This window comes from Thermobia domestica, chromosome 9 (genome assembly GCF_964235325.1).
Source record: "Thermobia domestica chromosome 9, izTheDome1.hap1.1, whole genome shotgun sequence".
In the NCBI taxonomy this organism is placed as follows: domain Eukaryota; kingdom Metazoa; phylum Arthropoda; class Insecta; order Zygentoma; family Lepismatidae; genus Thermobia; species Thermobia domestica.
The window spans coordinates 175,761,150-175,786,008 of record NC_137462.1 but is presented as its reverse complement, the minus strand read 5'-3'; the positions used below and the strand labels follow the sequence as shown (position 1 = coordinate 175,786,008).

The following is a 24,859-nucleotide window of genomic DNA, read 5'->3' as shown; positions in this document are numbered from 1 at the left end:
TTTTGGATCCATTTTTACCCTACCTTACCTAGTATATATATATATATATATATATATGTAAAACTTTAGAGGTAGACTATGCTAAGTCACTTTTTCATCGAAATTCAGTTAAGAATGCTTTTTTTAATCGACTATGTTCTTTCTATTGGTATTAGTTTGAAACTACTTAATACAGTTTGAAAAACAATACTGTAGATCTTGGTTAAGGAACCGGTTTTCTCTTCTCAGGTAAAATTACGAAATAATTTACCTCTGTGATCCAGATATAATAAAATCATCACCATCATCATAATCAACCATTATCAATCCACTGTTGGATGAAGGTCTTTCCAAGTCTTCTCCACAACTATCTATCTTGGACAATTCTTTTCCAGGTTACTCCCCAGTGATTCTTGATTTCGTCACACCTTCTTGTATGCGGACGTTTCCTAGGCTGTTTTTGTTTCGTGGTATCCAGTTTAGAGTTGATTTCGCCCATCGATCATAATTTCTTCTTGCAATACGTCCAGCACATTTTCCAGCTCATGTTAAAGTTATTTCATTAGTACCAGTCATTAGTTGCCAAATAATTCATTTCTATATATTTGGGCTACAAATAGTTCAAATCCGCTGCTTTCGGAGCACAGAAACTCTACTTTTTGATTTTCGGATCTTGCTACACTGACTGAATGATTTAAATCAACACAATGTGATTATCCCCATTTAGTCTAGCGGCTAGCATGCTTGACTTCTTCGGTTCGCGTTGCCCCGAGTTCGATTCCCGGTTGAGATAAAGTTGAAGGACCGAAGTGGTTCGGATTCCACTATAATCAGTAGCTCCACGTCTCCTTTAGTCTCCTTAGCATAACCATGGGACTTTAAGCTAAAACAAAACAAACCAAAAATGAACACAATATGTATTACTAACTGTAAGTCCTTGAATAATTGCATATAGCTGTATGGTAGGGAGGGTCCTTGAACAATTGCATATAGCTATATGGATCGAGGTGGTCGGTGGTCAAACTAAACCCAGTGAAATGTAATTAGGGTGTAATTAGAACTTTTAATTAAGCGTGGTTTTAATCTAAAGTGTACACCAGGCCTAAGGCTTAGGAGAAACAACTAGTGTTACTGAAAATTTATCAGTTACATTTAATTTCAGACATGTATTGCTGGAACGAAAACTTTGACATTAACATTATAAGTAACGGCAATGACCATTATAAGTAATGGCTATGAAAAATGTCATGTTTTGAAAATATTTTTGCATTATAAAACAAATTACGAGTAATTTTAAAACATTTTGCAGTTAGCTAGGTTATTTGCCCTATATTTAAAATAATTAGCAATTTATTTAAGTGGGCAACACTGGTTAAAATAATGTAATTGCGACTTGTAATTAAAACCACAAAAAGCTATTGTTGTAATGTTATAGAAGCAAAGGAAAGCAACAATCATTATTTTTAAAAAGAACACACAAATATGTCATTTTAAGCAGTATAACAATCACTGCCTATGTGTCTTTTTTTTTTTTTTTATCTCCGAAACGGTTTGAAATAACAGTTGTTGTAAATGGCATTATGATTATTTAGGCTAAGTCTTTTAGAAGTATATATCTAAATTAGAAATAGGTAATAAATTACCTAGTACAATTTGAGAAAATACAATTTTATGTTGCGTTAGCAACACGGTTTGTTTATCTAGTGGTATTGCAGAGTATCGAGAAGGATTTACCCTTCAATATTTCACACAACTTGTTACAAAATTTCAGCATTCTTGATATATATATATATATATATATATATATATATATATATATATATATATATATATATATATATATATATATATATATATAAATGCTGAAATTTTGTAACAATTCTCCCCCTATAGCCCCCTTGACGCTCAGGTATATACTAGATAAAATTTGCGTCAATCACGCTATCTTTACACTGGATTAAGCGCAAACTATGGTTTAGCCCCTCCCTTGATCATATTCTGGGTCCGCAGCTATATACAGAGAGAGAGATAGAAGGCTATATACATCAGTAGTGGATTTTGTTTCGAGAGAGGTTTGACGAACGAGCAAGAAACATTTGTGTTGTACGTGCAATGAAAAAAAAAAATCTCGGGAGGGGCTTGAGCCCGATAATGACCCCCTAAATACGCCACTGTACATCAGTCAACCGTTGCCATATTATGTAACACAGCAACGAAACAAAGTTTGAGTAAAGACTGACACAAGTCTCGTCTCGATTTATAGAGGTCTGTCTAGGTCTCGTATCGGTATATATAAGTCCGTCTCGGTCTCGGTCTCGTCTAGATATATAAAAGACCTTCTCGGCCTCGGTCTCGGTACCATTCCTACGAGCCTTTGCCACTGGTGCGTGAGACCCCTGATTCGATCATCGCATGCCAAGTGAACAATGTGATGGATAAACAATGTGTGCGTGTGTTTCCTCATGTTTCTTCTGTTTCCTCCCACCATGCTTCATTCCACCATTTTGTTCATCATCACCATCCCCGTTTCTCTTAGCCTCCGAACATACAGTGATCGTAGGACGTTAAACTAAAACAAAAAAAAAAAAAACTTCGGTGGATAACCATATTATATGCCTGTAGGGATGGACACGAGTCGATTTTGATAAATGGCTCTCGTTTAGCTCGTTTTAACTCGTTTTGAAATCATTGCTGTTTAGACTGGAAAGCCAAAGCTATAAGAAATGTAAGCAGTAATGTGGAATATTTTTAGTGTTGCTCACAAGATGGGACACTGCTCGCATCTCGTCTCGTCTCGATTAACAAGATGGCAATGGATTTTTATAACGAGACAGCCTCAAATGTCGTGGGCACTAACATAAGTATATACTGTAGTTCTCACCACCAAGGCTGAGCCCTGCGCGGTGAAAGTTTTGAGCCGACGCAGAAGCCCAACCCGTGTAGGGATGTTAATCGACTTAGCTCGGTTCAACTGAGCGAACAGCTTGAGCCGGCTTGGTTGAGATGAGGCACCGACTCGGCTCAGGTGAGCCGTCGTTTCGAGCCGGCTCGATTGGAATGAGCCATTAGCTCGGTTTGTTTCGGCTCGTGTCGGTTTGGGTGGGTGAGCTCTTGGCTCGGCTCGATAGGGAATGAGCTGTGAACAGAGCCACTCGAGCCGTTGAGATCCCTAAACCCGGACCAAGTAGTTTTGAACATGTGTGGTCGGCGCCCTCTAACTTTTAATGATTTTTGGTTTGAGCCCGGATAGTTGCTTCTCCGGAACTCATACGCAGAACCTCGTGCACAATGTCCTTGCCTCCTAGATTTAACGACTACCGAGGTCAGGAGTCAACTGATTTTTAGTATTCAGATACAAAACACCTATCTTTCATGTTTATACACATTGTTGTTGTTATAATAATAATAATAATAATAATAATAATAATAATAATAATAATAATAATAATAATAATAATAATAATAATAATAATAATAATAATAATAATGTTATAGTAGTAGTAGTATCATTGATAATAATTATATTGTCTATGTAGGATACTGGAAGAAAGTACTTGAAACTACACACAGCGTTTGGTTCGTTTTGGCTCGACTCGATTCGAAACGAGTTGGAGGAAATTTTTCGAGCCGAGTTCTCGAGTCGAGCTCAAAGATGTCTGTTTGAGTCGAGTCGAGTTTTAATGAAAACTCACTTGAACTCGCTCGTACCCATCCCTATACGCCTGCCAAATAGATCTTAGTAAATGCTTGTGATCATGTGTCTAGACAGTTAAAGAAATAATTTTGTTCTCATAAAGTAAAGAGGAAAGGAAAGAGAAAATGGAAGAGGAGCAAATGGCCAGTTGTAACATGTCATAAATATGTATATAAAATATGCAAATGTTAAATCTCTTTACAAAAGAAGCCAATTAAAATTCTACTTTCGACAAAACAATAATAATTGCGCAAACGGAGAAATACAATCGTTTTGTATAATTTGAGGCGGTTTTAGAACCTACTTATGTTACTCTAAAAAAAAAACGCTTCCCGTACTATTTTAGCCAACGAGAAAAGAATAAGGGTAGACAAAAAGTGTCATAAAACAAAACTACGAACTATTAGCTAAGAAATATAATTTCTTAATGCTTGTATTCTAAAGTGAGAAACAACTTTTTTAGGAAGAAAAAAAAGTTAGGAAAATTTACAGCTTTCTTTCTTAATCCTTGTTTTGTAAGTTTTAAGAATAAAGTCTCTCTCTCTCTCTTCTTAATCTGTATGCATGAGTTACAATTGCTGTAAATCGTATCTTTAGGAACCGGAAGACCAACCCCGTTCTTAAAAACGACATTAAAACACTTATTTAGAGGCAATTTTAATCACTTACTTGTAGCAATAATAATTACTTAAGCCATGCGAGGAAACTTCGCTTTCGAACAAAAGCAGACAGCTGAGTTTTGCACTTTTGGTCATGTGTAAGTTGGAGAAAGGCTAATGTAAATTCCACACTTGTTTTACATATGTTAATTGAAACTAACTTTTTTTTTTATACTAACCTGAAAGAAAAGGGAATTGAATTTATAGGGAATAACTTTAAACATAAATAGGCTTAACATATTATTAATAACTTTACTATCATCATTATTTTTGCCATACACTCTCCCACAAGTTTATGAAAGGAAATTTCCCAGAAGACTTTCTGGAGAAAATCTAATTAATTCCATTTGGTCCAACCCACTTTGAGTTTTTATTATTATTATTATTATTATTATTATTATTATTATTATTATTATTATTATTATTATTATTATTATTATTATTATTATTATTATTATTATTATTATTATTATTATTATTATTATTTTGGTATATCAATCCATAAAATACTAACAACATGTGAATTAAGATTTAGCCGGATATATTTGCAAATCGACACAAGAGTGGATATTTCTGCCATTATATTCTCACGTCAATAGTTTCGGAAGCAATTGATTGAGATGAACATTTCTGGAATTCGAATACAGTTTTTCGGGTTTGACATTCTTTCTGTAGCTAAGAAAAACTACAATAAGTCTCAGTGATATCAAAGTTACACACCCGTTTCAGTACTGCAACATTCAATACCTGGATTTCTGATCAACTACTGATTGCCCATGATAGATCTTTGCTTGGATTTGAACTTCCCCTTTGCATATCTATGGTTTAACATAAAAGACAAACAGGTAATCGGATACTGTTACAGCAAATTCATTTATATAAATGTATGTTTGCACTGTATTTCTAATATTAGGGCGTACGATGGCTCAGTGGTAGAGCACTTATCTCTAGTGCATGGGATCCGTGGTTCGATCCCCGACCAAGTAAATTTGTTGTGGACAACATCATGTCCGTGGGTTTTCTCGATGTACTCCCGTTCCCTCCCACTTTCTCATTCTACCATCATCATTCACTTGCTTTAATCATCGTCTTGCTTAGCCTAAAGGGCATAATTGTGGGACGTTAAATTGAGAAAATCAGTTTTTTTTTTATTTTTTTGTATTTCTAATAACAAGGTAAAGTATCGTAGGACACGTGTGACATAAAGTGCATCAAATGTTTGTGTGTACCTATATGCGTCATACGTTACCATTTCACTGACTCCAACATGTTTGTGAGTAATTCAAAATGAAGAGTATAGTGGTAATCCGGTAAAAGAAAAAAATCGCTGCCTTTCAAACTCCCTTTTTCTAGACATATTGCACTTTTGATTCTAGAAAAAATTTAATGCGCTGCTGTCAACGTGTCTCATATGAGGCCTGAACATAGATTTATGAGCGGGGTTTAGCCTAATATAAAGCTTCAAATGTGCAACTTTTAGGGGGTGGGGAGATCTATGGCACCTTCTGTAGCAAGATCATAGCATTGATGTAGTTGTTTGACATACTGTAAATGCTTGAAGTCTTCAGCTATAACTTCAGCTTTCAGAATAACAAGTAGTCTGTTGGAGCCAAATTGGGTGTATATGGTAGTTAATTTTCCAACATTTTTCTCAGCATGAAATGTCAAAACAATTACAGCGGTGTGCAATGATACATTGTCATGCTATGAAATGTCACGTGCTGACTAACTTCTATTATTTTAAAAAATCAAAAAATAATATGACAAAGACTAATATAATTTAGTCCTTGTTATATACAATCTTAAGCATGCGAAATGCTTAATAAGTTCCCAGTCCGTTATAATATGTTATTTTAAGGCATAAACTATACCACAGAATCAATTACATATTTGTGAAGCACTCTCATCAAAAGCCGGAATATTATTTGATCAAACTCCTTGGACACACCTCGCAAGTCTCGATTTTAAATATATTACTTATTGCATCAGAGCCATCGGCCAGCTCTGCATTGTAGGTTTTAAAACTGTACTTGATTAAAATCTATAATTAATTATGTTTAACATTTTTTAAGCTTTCCCACTAACCAAGGACGCCAATCTTGGGGGGCCCGCCCCCTCCTCAAAGTTCATGTGGGCTTCCTATTGTATTTATGAATATACAATATTTGGCATAATTTGAATGCAATTTGTCTTAAAATTCTCATATATATACCTTCTGCATCTGAATGCCCCCCCCCCCCAAATTTACAGAGAAATCGGAGCCTGCCATCAACCAATATGATCTTATCAAATATTAATGCTTAAATCTAAATATGAGTAAGACTTTTTTCCTAATTATCCTAATGAATGAAAAAAAAAACTAAATCTAGGAAAACTGAAAATTGGGATTTTTTAATAAAAGACAGGTAGACTCATTGTATCTTATTTTAGTGCATATTTAAGATTAATAAAATATGCTTATAATAATTTGGATCTGTTGAATTATTTTCAGTCTGTGTAATTTGATACGGAACAGTGAATATTGTTGGGAAGAAGAAAAGCAAATAATTTAGTTAAAATAAAGAAAAAGACCTTAAATTTAGCTTACTGTATCTTTTCAGCGTCGAGGCCATATAAAACTGGACCTTCTGTTTAAAGCGGGATCTAAAAAACACTATCGTATGCAAGTATCCACATCAGTGATTGAACACGAGATTACGCACACAGAAATTATGCACGTTAGCGTCTCACCCTTATGGGGGCGTTTACACTTAGTCGATTTAGTCGCACGACTAAATCGACTCGCTGCATTTGCCACTAAATCGAAGCAACTAGGCCGAATCAGATTGATGGATGTGTTTAATTATTTCAACCACAGAAAATAGAACGTCTTTTAATTCAGTTGCCAGTCGATTAGTCGTCTTCGATCAACAAGCGATTAAGCTGAAGTCCCGTTTACACGGTCGATTAAGTTGAAAGTGACGTCAATTCAACTGAATCGAACGCAAATCGACTAAGTGTAAACGCCCCATTACAGAGACACACCAGACTTGGAGCATCATTTGAGAATGTATTGAATTTGTGAAATTATGGTATGCAACATATTGTAAATGTTGCAACAATATTATCCTGTAGTTACAAGTCCTGTTGAACCTACAGTGTAAATTAATTATTTGTAAGGATAATAAATTAATTATTTTTATTGATTAAGTACTATTTATTCCATATGAAGGTACGAGAACGACGGAAAATATATGTATACGTACTGTAAATACTGAACTCAAACTCTTAAATTTTCTTAATGTTATTTCAGGTCTTTGGAGCCATCTCTAGCGTTACTTCCGGAACACTAATCACGTTGTTCTCCTGTCTTAAACGTAGAGAGAGTATCCTGTGAAATATTATCGGAGCTAACTACCATAGTTGTGTTCTCCAGGTAAGTTTCCTCCTCCTTCTTTTATTATTTTATAGAATTAGAAATGTTTGTGGCTTAATTTGAACCAAAACTTAAATTATTTGTTTGATTTGTAGAAGTGAAGTTAAAAACTATGTCAATCTTGATGGGAGAGTGGCAGGGAGCAACTCTGCATTGGAAGTCTGCAAAATTAATCTGAGAAAATTTGAGACAATCATATGCGTAAGAAAGAGCATAGCAGTTAAGTTGAGTTGATTTTGAGTTTAACGTCTCTTTCAGCAACGAGGCTATATGAGATGTGGACCTACTGATTAACGTGGAATCCGAACCACATGAGCTCCCGCCTGGATCGAACCTGGGTCTCCGACGCCAAATGCGAGTACGCTAACCGCTTAGCCAAGAAGGAACTCAAGAGCATAGGCAGAGAAATTCAAATTGATTTGTAGAAATTTCTGGAGGAAAATGGTCTGTGGTGAATGCATGCCACAGGTAAAAAGAACCCCTTTAGACTGCGTATTAGCATACCTCTGCTATGTAGCCTTTCCCGCTGATCTAATAGATAGCGCTTTTCGTCTTTGGTGGAACGTGGTCCTGGGTTCGATTCTCGGTGGGAGAATACTAAGAATTTGAATGCATTACGGTGATTCGGACACTTCGACAAACAAACAACCTCTGCTATGTAACGTCTTAAAAATACAATGAGTAAACTTACTGCATACGCTGAAGACATTGTAAGAAACGTGTGGAAAAAGCTCTTTTCAATGTCGATGCAATTGTTCCGTTTAGCGTACTTAAATTTAACGATTAATTGCTCATTGGTGAATCTTTACTTGTTTTGATGCACATATTATTGTTAAGAACATTAGCGGAAATGCCCGTTCTTCGCACAGGGAGAATAGGTTTATGGAAAAATTTCCCCTTTTTCCTTAGGATACAGACTTCAGTTAAAGTGTAATGATAGAACTCATAACATACTATACTTAAGATACTCTAACATAATACTTAATTTAAATAAAAATTTTTTGACAAGTTTTGAAATATCTTACTTCCCCTAGAATATGTCATTTGGTCAAAATGAGTTATTAAAATCCCGGCTTAAGGTTGTGTATTAACTACGTTCCAAAAGTCTTTTCAAACATTTAGAATTAGCATTGCCCATAGACTGAGAATAATTTGGTTTTTAAATAGATTATTGCTGTTATTATTAGTTTGTACAGTCAACAGTAAAAACATTTTCCTCCTGACTGCTATAACTCTATTAAGTCGAGTCCAGTACTTTTGCTGCTATTATAAACACATGGACAGATGCAACTCATTTTATACCAACACTTCAACCAGCGGATGACAGTTGATAATCCTGTGAAGCACTGAAACAGGCTTTTGCTGTGTAGTTGATGCATGGGAAATGTGTCCAATTTAAGATTAATATCTATTGTTTGAAGTGTATCATCCAATAAGTGCCATATATCATTGACATTATAATTCGTTGTGTGTATAATGTATTATTCAATACATACTGCATGTGAGAAAAAAAAACACTGATTACACACGAGTTGGAAAATGGTTGAAATTAACTGAAAATATCAAATCTGGAACAATAGAAGGAAATAAGTGTTTAAATTTATCTTTGTTCATGGACCTACCCCAATTACCTGTTAATGTCGTCATTCAAATATCTCTTTCCTTCTCCACATGAGATCTTGGCTGTCACACTGAGTATGGATTTAAATTGAAATTAAAGCATGTTAAAAATTTCATAACTGTGTGGATTAGAACCAGTGCCGCTTGGATAGGAATTCAGTGGGATAGCCACTTACATACGCGCAGGCGCAGATTCAAGGGGGTCTATAGGAACTATAGCTCCCCTTGACTCTCAGGTATACACTGGATAAAATGGGCTTCAATCATCTTTTACACTGGATAAAGCGGCAAACTATATTTTAGCCCCTCCCTTGATCATATCCTGCATCCGCCACTACCTACGCGAATCACTTACTTAGTGATGCACAAAAACTTTGTGATGCATATTATTTATTTATTTATTTATTTATTGTAAAAACAACACAACAGGCGTCCTGCCCATTTACAGTGTTTGTTTACATATATGGTAAAATATCATTATTTTTACAGAAGAAAACATACAGAAATTTTTATTGTTTCATTAATTAACTCAGCTCATCATGCTACAAATTGTGTTCCTAAACATTTTTTCAGACATATTGAATATGTCTATCATTTCACACTTTTCTTCAATATTATTGTAGTGAGAGCTCATTCTCCATAAAGGGGATTTATACAGGATGTCAGTGCGTGCTTTCTTACAGTACATGGTACTACTATTGCTTAACCTCGTTCTAGACGTCGGAACATGCAGAAATATATTAGAACTTAGTTCTATGCAATCAATTTTATTATTTATTATTTTATGTAGAAAAACTAAATCATTAACATACCTACGTTGCTCTAATGTCGGTATATTGAAATTGTTTGTTAGTTCTGGGTATGATATGTATGCTGGGTACATTCCAGTTTTTTTATACATTAGTAATCTCAAAAACTTACACTGCACTCTTTCAATCATTTGGATATATTTTCCATTATGAGGAGTCCAAATAACAGAAGCGTATTCCAGTTGAGATCTGATATACGAATAATATAGTTTCAAAATTGTCATGTGGCTACGGAAGTCTCTACTTACACGACAAACAAATCCAAGACTCTTATAAGCATTGTTTGCAATAGTTTCAATGTGATTTGCGAAAGTCAGTTTTGGGTCGAAGGTAACACAAAGGTCTTTAACAGTTTCCGGCCTACAAAGATTTATACCGTCAATAGTATAATCATAATTTATGTATTTTCCTTTTCTAGTAAATGTAATAGCTTTACATTTAGTTATGTTTAGGCTAAATTTATTCACGTGTCACCAGTGTTTTACATTTTCCAAGTCTTCCTGGAGGTTTTTACAGTCTTCAAGTGATTTAATTTGAGTATATAATTTTAAGTCATCTGCAAAGAGTAAAGTATGCGATTTCTTGATGTGCTTAGTTATGACATTGATAGTGATGAGGAATAATAAAGGTCCAAGGTTTGATCCTTGCGGTACTCCCGATGTAGCATTAAAATTTTTGGAGATATGACCTTTGTAAGCTACAGATTGTTTACGATCACGTAAGTATGATGTGAAAAGTACTAATGCTTGCTTAGAAAGATTCATAAAAGCTAGTTTTTCAAGCAAAATGTCGTGGTTAACTAAATCGAACGCTTTCTGAAAGTCTGTATAGATTACATCCACCTGCCCTCCTTTGTCTAGTTCTGAAGCTATAAAGTTTGTTATAATTGTCAAATTAGTTGAAGTGGATCTATTCTTGAGAAATCCGTGTTGGTATACAGAGATACTGGATCTAACATGATTAAGTAAGCGATTGTGTATTATATTTTCATAAATTTTTGCAAATGGGGATAGAATTGCAATTGGTCTAAAGCTTTTTATATTTTTAGCATTGCTAGTTTTTGGAATAGGACATATCAAGCTTTCTTTCCATCGGTCTGGAAAAACATTATATTTTACGGACATGTTTAATAGTATATGTATAGGATGTTTTATGATATCAATAGTTCCCTTTATTATGTAGGGTGGGATACCATCAGGGCCACACGCTGTTCTAGATTTCAACCTTTTAATGGCATGTTCTATTTCTGATATTGTTATTTCAGTGATTTGGAAAATATCGAGTGATATACTTCTAGGTTCGTGTGACATTAGAGCATCAGTGTTATAACTCACAGGTTCATGATTGTAAACAGACTTAAAATAATGTGCAAAAGCCTCCGCAATATCCCTGTTACACTAGGAAGAAAGCGGTTTAAATGTTTCTGAAAGAATATTACCATAAACGTATTCTTGCTGTGCGAAGAACGGAAGCAAAGGCTGACATACGAGGTGCCGAGCAAATGCGAGCGAAATTTCCGTGTGAAATTAGGAAATAATCTGGTACTGTACTAAGTGTGGGTTTATATACGCAAGTTCTTTGAATTCTTAGTTTTCAAGGGGTGTTCTAACTGTGTGTTAGCTAAACAGATCGTGGGAATAAATGTTGTTAACTAAATTAGATGGTCAAATTACTAAAATGTATTGAATACTCCGAGAGATTACGAACAGAAGTTTGGCCAAAAAACAGAACTCATTATTTCAAGTCCAACACTGTTTAGAGCTCACGGATTGTTTCAGCAACACTACTTGATTTGTCTCCTTATTTCTCTTCAAATTCAATACACAACTTGTAATTATCAATCACTACTCTTAGTTCCACTTCTATACATTCAGAAACTTCAGCATTTCTTTTAGATTTACAATCAGTCATTATTTTAGATTTCCACCCCGAGGAGTCCAACATACAGGGTGAAAGTTGGTAGCCCACTTATATATGTTACGGTAGGGATTTTGTAGTTCTGAGGGGGAAAGGAAATTTCCAAGCCACACCCTGAAACCGTTGCTGTTTATAATCCGTAAATAATCTATTCGATAACTATTTCGGCATCACTTCTTCAAAACCTGTCTTGAACTGTTTACGTTACGCAGTATATGCACAATTGAAGGGCATGGTGGAAAAAATAGTAATATTCATTAAAAAGAAATAAGTTGAGTACAGAAGTAGGCCTACAATGGAAACACATATGTAAGCTGAACTGTGTAAGGAGTTCAAGTAACAAGTTGTCAATACCTTGTCATTATTGTTTTTATTTAATTTTTTTAACAGTCCAGCTCACCACTGGCGCAAATCCCGGGGGGACGAGGGGGACAAGTCCCCCCAATCTTGGACCTGGGGGGACAGTTCCCCCAATAATCTGACATAAAAAGTGCTTCTTTGGGATAAGTGTGATAATTTGTGTCCGACTGCCTTAAAGGAATGTGAAATGAAATTGATTTCTCTTGGCTTTTCCATTTCCTTTAAAAAGAATTGTATTCTGTAGTATTTTAAACTGAACTTCGTGCTGTAGTGCGTTTAGTAGTCTCATCAATATGTGTTAATTCCACCTCCGCTACTTGGGCACAAATTGCAATAAATGCCAGAGGAGGATATGCCCCTCTTCTCATGCTGGAAAGTTGTCTCAGCTGTAGGTACGGACACAAATTCCAGGGAAATGGGAAGACATGTCCCCACCAACATTGGAACTGGAGGCTCTCCCAATAATCCGATTTGAAAAGTGCTTTTTTGCAGATAAGTGTGATGATTTGTGTCCGACTGCCACAAAGGAAAGTGAGATGAAATTGGTTTCTCTTGGTTTTTCCATTTTTAATGAAAATGAAGGCGTGCGACTGTGTGTGACGTCTACTCATGCTTCGTAAGCCAACTCTATGGCCTATGGAACCCGGAGGTTCAATGCCGCGTTCACAAAAGCTCTCCATTGACTTCTATCCTTAGCCAACTGGATCCAGTTTCTACTTTGCATTCCTATTTTTGCGAGATCCATCTTAATATTGTCTTCCCATCTGCGCCTAGGTCTTCCTAATGGTCGTTTTCCGATTGGTCCTACCGCTAACACTTTGAAAGCATTCATACTTTCTTCCATCCTGGCTATATGTCCTGCCCACCTAAGCCTCCTAGACTTGATGACCCTAACAATGTTTGGTAAGCCTTATAATTTATGTAGTTCCTCGTTATGAAATTTCCGCCATTCCCCACTCCCGTTCCTCTTGGATCCGAATATTCGTCTGAGGATTTTGTTCTCAAATACTTTCAGTCTACGTTCTTCCCTCAGAGTAAGCTACCATGTTTCGAAACCACACAGAACAACAGGCATGATTATCATTTTATATATTTTAAGCTTCAAATTCCTCGACAGAATTCGCGACGACAAGAGATTTTGAACTGAATAATAACAAGAATTCCCTGTTTTTAGTCGATATTTAATTTCTTCATGAATATGATTTTCGTCTGTTAATATTGATTCTAGATTTTTGAAAGTATCCACTTTACCAAAAGTATTATTTAATATTTTAATGCATTCATAATTTGCCGTGTTACTGTCCCGACGCACTTCCATGTATTTAATTTTCTCTGCAATTCTTTCTATTGTTCTCATATCATCCCCTATTAAATTTACATCATCAGCGTACGCATAACCTGGTGAATACCGTTCAACTGTAGGCCCTGGTTGCTATCTTTGATTTTCCTTATAGCGTATTCCAATGCAAAGTTGAATAATAATGGCGACAACGCATCTTCTTGCTTCAGGCCACTCTCGACGTGAAAGCTCATGGATAAAAATTTTCCTACCCGGACTTTACTTTGGGATTCATTTAAACATGCCTTAATTAATCTAATTAGCTTTTCGGTATTCCAAATTCTGTAAGAACGTTGTATAATATTTCTCTCCTAACCGAGTCGTAAGCCTTTCTAAAATCAATAAATAGTTGATGTACCGGGCTACTGTATTCTCACTTCTTTTCGAGTATTTGGCGAATGGTAAATATTTGGTCGATAGTTGATCGATTTCGTCTAAATCCGCACTGATAATCTCCAATAATTTCATCTGCGTATGGGGTCAATCTTGCTAATAGAATGTTTGAAAGGATTTTATAGGATGACAGAAGAGAGATGTCTCGATAATTATTACAGTCAGTTTTGTCGCCTTTGTTGTGGATTGGAACAATGATTGATTCTTTCCACTCTTGTGGCAGTTCTTCCTTGTTGTAGATAAGGAGGATGAGTTTGTGTATCTTGTTCCACAATTTTTCGCCTCCAGGTAAATTAACTCAGCCGGAATTTCGTTTACATACGGAAATTTGTGTTTCTTTGATTTCTTTATAGCGGTTTCTACTTCTATTCGGTTGGGTTCTGGAATATACGGTTCTGCGGTGTTCATCTCTTTTCTCCACGCACATTAGTTTTTGGCTGCATGTTCAGCAAATCGTCAAAGAAATCTTACCATCTATTTAAGATGCTATCCGTATGTGAGAACTGTTCCATCAGCTTTCTTTAATATAAGCACGAGATTGATAGCCTTTCTTAAATTCATTGATCCCTTTATACATGTCCCGAATGTTTTTATTTTTACTATTATCTTCAAGTTCCTAATTTAGCTTTTAAAAAATCGCGTTTCTTTGTTCTAAAAGTTTTGGAAGTTTCCCGCCTGATGTCTATGAAATTTTGTGTAATTATTTCATTCGGATTTTGTAGCAAACATAATTTTGCCTATTTTCTCTTCTCTGCTAGTTCGAACCGTGGTTTGTTCCTACGTATTTCCGCGTGTCCCAATTTTTCTTTTGAGAGAGGATGCTTCGTAAGCAAAGAAAAGAATTCAATTGCTGGAATATTTTTCTCCATAATCTTAAGGTTATATCTATTAACTAAAGAGTATGTGACATGCGTCAGTCTTCTGTAACGATTCCTGTAATGTTATTGAGATTTTCATAATTTTGCTCAAATACGAATATTCTTTCTTCATAGTTTTGGGGAAGTCATTATTTATATTATCATATTATTATAAAACAATTTTAACGTTGATCTTTGTGGATGCCTAATTAGAAACATACCAATTATAAATATGCATGTATTCAGATTTCAGAATGTGTTCACGGCAGTGATTTGTAATACTGATATAGACCCCTACTTCATCTACATCGCCTAATATATAATATACTCTACAACAGGTTCACCTCAGAAATCAGATTCATCTACCGTAATATGAGTTTCATCTCCCTTCTCTAGAATAAGCCTCAAATCTTCCCACCACCCAATGTTGAAGACAACGAATGGCGTATTTAGGATTTTGTTTCGAGGAGCTATGCGCAACACAAGAAAGGAAGTGGGTAATTGCCCACCTGAGTTTGGGAATTAAATATATTTTAATTTATGCATAAATTGAAGTTATAATGGCAAGAATTGCAGATCGATAAATCCTATATGATATGATACAAAAATTTAGGAGTGAATCTATCCCTTATTCTATTCATACAAGAAAAAGGAAGCATCCTCTTGGCCTTCCTAATTTCCCGGGCTAATTACTCCCCCGTTTTGATTTTCTTTAATTCAAACATTTCCTTCTTTTAAAAATAACTAACCTATATAATTTTTCCTTTGTCATAATAACCAAAGTCCTGTCATTTTGATATCCGCGCAAGTTGGTGTGGAACACCAGTTTCGCTTATCAACTCCCCTTTGTTTTGATGTTACTGATGACGGCCGACTTGAATCACAACTGACAACGGTCGATAAAGTATGATAAGCGAAATGAAAGAAAGTAACATCAAGAAAAAGAAACAGAAAAGTAGAAAGGACGAATGAAAGAACAAAAGGACACAGTTCTTACGTGGAATGAAATTTGACAAATACAGTATTATTTGTGAACAAAGAGCATAAGAAAATGGAAAGTCAATGACATTCTTAGAAATGGTAATAAGGATTATTGTTGTGCGTGGAATGCGAAAAACTAACAAATTTATTTCTGGGGGAGCTTGAGCCGAGTCCGATAGCCCCCTAAATACTCCACTGAAAATAATTCTGCTCCCCTGATCCTTCACAGCATTGTTTTTCAACTTCATAAATATTTTGAACATCCCTTATATATATATATATATATATATATATATATAATATGGGAACGGTATTACCCGTCACTCCCAGTGTTAAAGACAGATTTGCGCCGATGCAGCTCACATGAGTATTTCTATTGTATTTCTTTACTCAACTCATTTCTTTTTCTTCAACATAGAGATTACCATTGTTTTCTCCCGATGCCCTACAATTATCAAATCTTATTTCCTCACTCAATGGGGTCGAAGTGGCTCAGTAGTAGTGTTAACCTCTGGTGCATGTAGTCCTTGTTCGATCCCAGCTCGCGGCAAGAGAGCTTTGTAGTGGACAAACACCGTGTGTGTAGGTTTTCTCGGGGTTCTCCTATTTCCTCCCACTTTTTCATTCCATCATTTCATTCATTTCTCATCATCACTGTCTCTTATAGTCTAGCCGGTATATGGGTATAGGCGTAGGACGTAAAATTTAAAGATTTCATTTCATTTCATTTCCTCACTCAAATCTAATACTCAATATTATGCAAAGTTCTAATAAGAAAATTTAGCATTCTTCAAAGATGCTACGATCATCGCGCTTACAAAATTCAATGTTAATGTGGATAACATTAACGCTGGTTATTTTACAGTTAACCATAGATTGACCTCTTAATAAAGTCACTAAGCATTGCATTAACTAGCGTACAAAGATGAGACATTTTTTTTTCTTTTAATGTTTAACAAAAGCTTCTAAAAAATGTCATCTGAACATGAGATCAAGTTTGTGGTCGAAGGCGGTAACATTGGAGAAATTTAACAACGCTTAGTCAGAACATAACCTATAGTGTGTGGGTTACAGATACAACGATATAATAAAGCCTTGAGGTTTTAATGAGTTGCTTCGTTGATAAGAAAAACAAGAAACGATGACTTATTTGTCCTGATAGCTAATGATAGAATTGAAACAACGTTGCTGTATAAAATAACCAAAAGAAAGAAGCTGTTCTTTATTAGCATAATCGAGTTTTTCTTCCCGTCCGTCTCCCGAGATATGTTCGATTTTCTAGTAAGACTATCCCCCGGCGTAATTAATAATTAATATGTTCTCTCCCGACATGAACTGGCTAAAATATACTTAAAACCGGATGCCATTAACAGACCACGAATGCAGCACAGCCTTCATGTTCCATCGACGACGCATCTGCAAATATATAGGGAGAGTAAAGAACGAGTCAAGAGACTGGATCTCATGATTGGCTGGTGTGGTTCGAAACCACAGCATCGCAGTAGCAGGTTAATAGAAAGGAAAAGAAGAAAAAATTCATTTGCGAGTATCTTGTTGTAATGGAGCAGTAACCCAAGGTAAATGGTTGATAACGATGCTTACGTATTCGCCTCAAATGAGCCATTAAAGCATTGTCGACCACCCTGCGAAGACCTCCAGAGAAGCTATTCAGATTGAAAGCGAGGCTGGTTTCCAGCTCTTGACCACAAAACCATTTCTGGTGACTTCTTCAGACGACTCGACACAGCCTTTTTCCATTTGCTTGCCACTTCTTCGCCCTCATACCAGCTTTATCTTCTGGGCTCTTGGCCATACATAGAAGTAGTAGTAGTGAGAAAACAATGAGAAGGACAAAGAGATTTTATATATATATAATATTGACTACTTCTTCCTTACGGCAGTTTCTCTTGCGAAAAGAATTTTTTCCCATTTATTTAATTGTTTCATTAGCATTTAATAATGAATAATTTACTACCCTCTGGACACAATGAGTTTGTCCGGATGTGAGTGCTAAATGGATTATTATTACATTCTTCAAATTAAGATTTTTCTGCTTCACGAAACTTTCTCAGCACTGCAAATATACTTAGCAACTCCTCAAACGATCTAACTCCATCTGTTATTAACACTAAGCACCAAATGCTTTAAAAAATGGTCTACCAAAAATGGAATGGAGCTGGGAAAATCATTAGAATTATACTGAAGGTAACATATGTTCTATGATGTAGGTTGCTCACCCAGATATTAAATTAACAATAAATTACAACATATTACCAACTTCATTTGCAAGTTATATAAATCTATATATATAAAAGAGAACGTACAATATTTTGTCCGCTCATCACGCTAATACGGCTGAACCAATTTCTTTCATTTTTGGGGGGTTATTAGGATTTGGACCCTAGATGGTTTTTATCATATCACTTTAATTTTTAATTACCAGTGTCTTGAGATAATTGACCATTCAAGTGTCCATAACGTACAAATCCTTTGTTATTAGTTCATCATAGGTAAAAATAAACGTATTTATATGCAACCCGCATGACCGTGTCACTCGGCGGGTTAACATAAATGACAGGCGATATACAGCGGAAAATAGCTTGAATCTTCTGTTTAAAATTTTTTAATTGATTTGCTTATTTTTACAGACACTTTTACAATATGCCAGCACCGGGATGACCGCAGCGAAGCGGGGCGGGTTAACATAAATGACAGGCGATATAATGTTAAGATTTACTGCAATCTTCTATGGTTTTTATCATATCACTTGAAAGCGAAAAAGTAAAAATTATCTAAGTAACAAAGTTTATTGCGTTCCGGGGTGACCGCAGCGAAGCGGGGTGAACGCTGCTAGTTTACAATAATCATAATCGAGAGAAAAAAGTAAACCCATTACGAACCAACGTTGTACGTATTACATTCTAGAGAAATCGTGGTTATTTGCTCGTTCTCTTCAATTTTAGCGTCCCTTTTGAACAACAAGAATGTATGAGCTTTACGTAGAATCCAAATTATTTTTTTCCCTGGGGACCGGAACGATGGTTCGCTGGTAGAGTGTTCACCTCTGGTCCCTGGTTTAATCCCGCCTATATGATTTTGTGGTGGACAACATCGCGTCCGTGGGTTTTCTCGTGGCTTTCTGTTTTCTTCCACATCATCATTCCATCAATTTTTCATAATAATCATTCACTTTCATTAATCATCCATCTGCTTTAACCTAAAGAGCATAACTAAGAGAGATCATAAGAAATAACAAAATTTTCCATAGAGAATCGAACCGAGTCTCCCATAACAAAAGCAAGAACATATATTTGGTCGTGAAAGAGCTCTAAGGACAGATTGTTTTCAATTTGGAATTATTAATATTGCCGCCACTATTTCTGCTTATTACAGTTCGATTTTTTACATGTTAGGTACACCGTACTTAAATTCATTTCTGTTCTTCTATGACTTAAAACTATACCGAATTGAATATAGTCAATATTTCATTTAAGATACTTCCGAAGTTTTTAAAAAAATCAAAAAAGCATAATTAAATCATTAATAACACTTTTTGCGGAATTTGGCAAGAATAATATGTTAGAAAGCTTGATTGTATTGATTTGAATTTAGCGTTCCTTTCAGTAGCGAAGCTACATATGAAACATAAAACTACAGCTTAACGTGTGATCCGAACCACATGAGCTTCCGCCTGGAATTGAACCTGGGTCTCCCGCGCCAATGTCACATACACTAATCATATAACCTCAAGGTGCTCGTTAGAAAACTTGAGGAAAGGTTGTAAAGAATATGGGGTGAAAACAACAGTCAAAAAGACAAAAACAATGGTGATTGGAACGCAGTAGTCTGTATCAAATATAGAAGAACGAGGGAAGAAACTAGAACAGGTGATTAGTTCACATTGGTGTTTCAATCGAGATACCATAATTAAATATTATTATTATTATTATTATTATTATTATTATTATTATTATTATTATTATTATTATTATTATTATTATTATTATTATTATTATTATTATTATTTTATAGACATAGCAAAATTATTGATTAAATACCGATTTCTTTTGCATTTTTTCCAAGCCTGAGACTGGAAAATAGTTGGAACCACGACATATTGCGCAAATGTTTGGACGTATTTAAAATCAGTGTTGATATTCAATTTGCGGTATTTTTCTGTTTTTTAACAATTAGTTACCTAGTAAACTGTTATTATAGCAAACATGTGAGCATGAGTGAAATTGTTATACAGAAACAAATATATTTCCATGTACACTCATGTCCAAAATGATTGTCGCATATCTATAACTGTCTTCTTGTAAGAATATAATTTGATAACGATTTTGCAGGTTTTTTTTTAATACCGATACTATGTGTATAAACGGGAAATGTATATTTGTGGTAAATTACATAGTAAAAGAATTATAAATATGAAAATTAGAGTGAGTAAAACAAAATGTTGCTAAATGGGCATGAAAGTTTTATTTTCATTTTATTGTTCTTATTTACTGCTCTTTTGACATGAAATTTGCCACATACATGTCTTTGCCGATTATACACCTATTAACATTATAAGAAATACCGGGTGAATTCGTTATCAAATTATATTCCTACAACAACACATTTATAGACATGTGACAATAATTTTGGACATGAGTGTACATCCTGTTATTTCCCTAGAACATGGCTTCTTGCGAAACAAACGAACATACAAAAAAAAGTTAAAATAACAAACCTTGTTGAATTTACTCGTTATTTACCTACGGAAATTGTCAGCAAAAATCAAGTAGATCTATATAGGTCTATACAGACTTTAACAAGGCCTTTGATGTTATCAGTTATGATACATTACTAAGTAAACTCTCTATGTTCGACTTTACATATAAGTTACGTAGATTCATAACATCCTATTTTCGTGAACATACGTTACAAGGGCACTTTGTCTGAATCATTCACACCTCATTCAGTGTTCCACGGGATTCGAATCTGGGACTTTTGTTGTTCTTGTTATATCTAAATGATTTACCTTGGATTATACAATCACATAAATTGTTATACTCAGATGACTACTGTGACTAGTGAAATAGATGCTGCCGTATTACAAAGTTACATCAACGCATTTTATGAATGGTGTAAAATCAACAAACTATTGTTATATGCATAAAAGTGTAACGCAATTTCGTACATTTGAAAAACGCACTCCTTTCAATTTGACATATCAAATTGATAATACTCTAGTAAAGACAGTTGATCATGTTCGTGATCATTTAGTGACATCAAATCTTTCATTTGGCCTACGTATTAAGCAAATAATGAGCAAAGCGAATAGAAATCTCGGATTTGTAATGAGACTCGGAAATGAATTCAGAAATACGCTCTAAATCAGAATATGCAGCAATAATTTGGAATTCCCTTACTAAAATTGATTCACGTAAACTTGAAGTAATACAGTCTAAATTTGTACGATTTATAACCTATAAAGAATCAGCCATCTATCCAAGATACGAAAAATGCATTGACTTCTTTTCTTACAACACTACTCATTAGAGTCGCTTGAAACTAGGAGAACTCTCATTTATGCTTTCTACATAAATTGATCCATAGTTATACAGACCATAGATGGCCATTTTTCATTGGGCTCGCTCGCGCTCGCGCTCACTTCTCTCAACTGAGCTCGCACTCACTCGCGCTCGCGCTCACCCGTCTCAGCTGGGCTCGCGCTCACTCGCGCTCGCGCTCACTTCTCCTAACTGGGCTCGCACTCACTCGGGCTCGCGCTCATCTCTCTGGACTGGGCTCGCGCTCACTCGCGCTCGCGCTCACTTCTCCTAACTGGGCTCGCACTCACTCGGGCTCGTGCTCATCTCTCTGGACTGGGCTCGCACTCACTCGGGCTCGCGCTCACTTCTCCCAACTGGGCTCGCGCTCACTCGGGCTCGCGATCACTTCTCCCAACTGGGCTCGCGCTCATTCGCACTCGCGCTCATTTCTCTTAATTAGGCTCGCGCTCACTCGCGCTCGCGATCACTTCCCTCAACTGGGCTCGCGCTCACTCGGGCTCGCACTTACTTCTCTCGATTGGGTTCGCGCTCACTGGGGCTCGCGCTCACTAATCTCAAGTGGGCTCGCGCTCACTCGGGCTCGCGCTCAATTATTGAGCCCGAGCCCGGTTGAGCGTGAGTGCCGAGCTCACGAGCGTCGGGCTCGCGAGTTTGGACACCTATGATACAGACACGGACAATGACACGGAGAACCAGTCGTATTAACAAATGCTGAAACAAATCTTCAATTGCGCTTATTCACCTAAAAATCACCTTCACTAACATGTCTGCTCACTAGGAGCGAATCCCCAGCGTGTACGTTAACATATACTTACGAGAGAATACCTATAACGACGAATGATGTACTCAGATTTTGAGTACAGTTTCAAAAGTTCATTTCCGTAAGCTGTAAAGGCAGTAATTGCTATGCTATCACAAATTGCTATCACAAATTAATTGCAACTTTTGAGTTGCATACACACAAACTACTAGGGAATGAAGAGCATGTACTAACAAAGAATACACTGGAAAATGAAATAACATGTTATAACAAAAATTAAAATAAGATGATAATCGATACAAATGTAGAGGATGAATATGGCATGTCCGAACTTCGCCAAGTATGGTGGAAGAAGCTATTTGTTTACTTCTTCTTGACCAACCGCTAAGAACATTTATAAATCCATATGTGGCTTTGTTATACGCAATTAGTACATTCAAATTCACGAACGATGACGAACTGAAGGGTACGAAGGTACAGTTGCAAGTAACAACCATAGTCATAATAATATAGTTCAACTAAACAACGTTGAAAATAGTGGACAATCAGGTTTAAGTAGAAATGACCAAAACTGAATAGTTTTGCATCGATCATTCCGAAGAAATTTGGAGTTATACTGAGCATAGTTTGGGGGAGAAGCGAGCATCCCCGGTGGATATACTTCAGCTGACTTCTTTGGGGGGGAAGAAAATGTGATTGAGGGGGAAATTCCCCTCATCTCTCCCGGTAATTTGCACCCTACATATATATATATATATATATATATATATATATATATATATTGGCTTGGGGCAATATAGTGCTAAGCCGCATTTGTAAAAACAAATTCTACCCGTTGCTGTTGACAAATTTGCAAAAATTGAGATTAGATGGCAGTAAATATCGTAAATGGTGTTCTTGCCTTCATTAATTTGTATTGTAGTGCAGCGATAAATTTCGTTGCACAATACGTATAAATGTGGCTTAAAGTTATATTACTCCAAGCCCTTCATATATATATATATATATATATATATATATATATATATATATATATATATATATATGCAAGTTAGTTGGAAACCTGGGGCCCGTAAAATAGTGTTTCTAATCGAGTCCCACGTCTTGTAATTCCATTAGGTTATCTTTTCTCTCTCACTTGAAGAAAGAAAACTAATTTTTTAACGGTGACTTCCCTCCGGAGCAGCCTCTACTTTTAATTATGTGTTTGCTGTTTGAAGGCATATTGTCCTGTTACAATACAGTAAATATGAACATTTCTTAATTTAAGTCAAATTTAAGAGTATTAAAACTGAATTTTTGAAATTGTGCGTTGATTATAGCCTGTAATTTGTTAAAACAAAACACCTATCAAAGAAAATTACAAGTTAATGAAAGGTCAAGCAAGATATTTGTGAATATGAAACTTACATCATAATATCACTTTGAGTCAAGAAGTTATATATGATAAGCATAATGATAATGATAATGATAAGCATAATGTGGTTCTAGTTTTCGATTCATCTTTACATTTCTTTAAGTATATAAATGCCAGTTTTTAAATCGCATAACATAACGGAAAAAATAGTAGCTACATTATATAAAATGAGGTAATTTTACGAACTGCGTTAAAACAGGAAATACAATTATGTTAAAATATTGAGGTAGTTTGGAATCTCTTGCCTGTCAGATGTCAATTAACAGATTAATAATTTCCTTCTATAACAAGCAAGACTTTATTTTACATGAATTAAAGACCAAAATATAAATTCAGATTACGCTCTTTCGCAGGAGACCAATCCGACAAGCTTGGAGCCTTATATAAATGACAGCGTTTTGGTACTAATGAAAAATACAACTTACGGTATAAATGTTAATTTTCGACCCATGTTGTGTAGATGCTGGTCGATAACTCGACGAGATGCTGGTTGGTTGCTCAGATGATCCTTGGTCCTCTCCCTTACCTTTTTATATTGTATAAATTTCCTCAGTCAGACCCTGAGGTTCTCCATAACAGCCTTGTTTGTTCACTTAATTACTTTTTACGCTACGTGACTGCCGGAGAACCTCATTAGTCCACGATAAGTGTGACTGTTTATCCAAAATTCTTTTGTAACCTAATTTAAGTACACATACAATTTTTACATATAATTACTAGAAAACAGTGCTAGTTATTTCACTAAACTTTTTTGATATATTCCTTTTTGCAATATGTTGAGCTAACTTTTTTTTTTTCTCAACTCATGTCATAGTTCCATTACAGTCCCCCACTGATGAGGAACTGTTCCTGAACATCACCGTAGTGTGTGTCACTCCTTTTTTTTCCTCAACTCATGTCATAGTTTCATTACACAACTGTGAGTTGAAAAAAAAAAAAAAAAACAGAAGTGACACACACTACGGTGATGTTCAGGAACAGTTCCTCATCAGTGGGGGACTGTATTGAAACTATGACATGAGTTGAAAAAAAAAAGTTAGCTCAACATATTGCAAAAAGGAATATATCAAAAAAGTTTAGTGAAATAACTAGCATTGT

General features: G+C 35.6%; 1 protein-coding gene across 2 annotated transcripts in view; it reads left to right on the top strand.

Moving 5' to 3' along the window:
* Positions 1-24,859, top strand: part of LOC145660449 (nipped-B-like protein) — a 154,722-nt gene that overhangs the window by 24,237 nt on the left and 105,626 nt on the right. For both annotated transcript variants that reach the window (XR_014126808.1, XM_081725486.1), the window contains exon 2: positions 7,625-7,747. The gene's annotated coding sequence lies outside the window, so the exon portion shown is untranslated. The remainder of the gene's footprint in view (positions 1-7,624; positions 7,748-24,859) is intronic.